Raw genomic sequence first — 1,523 nt, forward strand, 5'->3', positions numbered from 1 at the left:
AATGATATTGTTCGATAATTTCCACACTCTGTTGGGTAACCTTTCTTTGGAATGAGAACAGATATCAATCTCTTCCAGTCAGTTGGCCAGCTGGCTGTCCTCCAGATTTCCTGGCACAGCCTAGTGAGCACAGCCAGGTCAGCGTCTGTTTGTTGAAATAAATAAATTGGTATGCTGTCAACTCCTGGAGCCTTGTTTTTTGCCAGTTCCTTCATAGCAACTTGAACTTCCTCCTTCATCACCATAGGCTCTTGCTCATATGTTATTTCATTAAATTCCTCTGTGTCAGCCAATTCCTTCTGATACAGTGACTCTGTGTACTCCTTCCATCTTCTTTTTATACATCCTGGATCATGTTTAATGTTGTTGTTATGTGCCATCGAGTTGCCTGTGACTCTGTGGACATTAGCTCTGAACGCTGCCCTATCCTGGGCCAATCTTATCATCTCCGACAGACCTGACCCTATTTCTCCATTCACTCAGTAAGTCCATCTCATTGAGACTTTTCCTCTCCTGTGCTGTTCCTCCACCGCTCCAAGTATGATGTTCTTCTCCAAGGACTGGTCCCTGCTGGCCACATGCCAAAGTATGTGAGAAGGAGCTTAAAAATCCTTGTCTCCAGAAAACAGCATGATTTCACCCTCTCCAATACAGACCTCTTTGTTCTACTAGCAGTCCACTGTGTGTTCAACACTCTTTTTTTAATAGCTATCCTTTTTTAAAATTTTAATTAAAGTTTACAGACAATTTGGATTTTCATACAGTCCTTGTTAAACGCTTTCCTCCCTGCCCACCCCTCTTCTTCAGTTTGATTTTCTCTTTGAAAAGTAAAAATAAATAAATTCATTCATTCATTCATTCATTCATTCTTTCATGGTTATATAATCCCGCCTCCAGTCCAGACTATGCAGCTTTCATTCTAGACTCTTCTAAAGCACAACTTAAAGGTATTCATTGTTCTTCTGTCATCCTTAGTTATTGTCCAGATTTCTGATGCATAGCAAATAATTGTGAAGACCATGGCCTGGATCAGGCACACCTTAGTCTCCAGACTGATATCTTTGCTCTTCAGCTCTCTGGAGGGGTCCGTGAAAACACACTTTCCCAATGCAATTCATCTTTTGATTTCCTTACTGCCAGTGCCAAGAGTGTTGATAGTGGAACCAAGCAACCTGAAATTGTTAACAGTTTCAATCTCTTCTCAGTCCGTCAAAATGTTGCCAATTGGCCCAATTGTGAGAATCTGTTTTCTTGATGTTGAACTTTGATCCATATTGAAGACTATAGTCCTTGACCTTCTGCAGCAAGTGTTTCTTACTGTTGGTGATAGGATTTTTTATTAGCCCTTTCTATTTTTTTGTCAAAAATTGTCATGTTTTATCTTATCTAACAAAGTAAAATTTTCATGGTATTCTTTTGGAAAATCTCTCCTTTATTCTGACTCTTATTTTTCTGGTTGTATGAAATGTGCCAGTTGGATACTTTCTGAGAGGAAGTATGTGATTGTGTGTATGTGTGTGTGT

Source organism: Elephantulus edwardii, unplaced genomic scaffold (genome assembly GCF_000299155.1).
Source record: "Elephantulus edwardii isolate Elephantulus edwardi_28Jun2011 unplaced genomic scaffold, EleEdw1.0 scaffold00032, whole genome shotgun sequence".
In the NCBI taxonomy this organism is placed as follows: domain Eukaryota; kingdom Metazoa; phylum Chordata; class Mammalia; order Macroscelidea; family Macroscelididae; genus Elephantulus; species Elephantulus edwardii.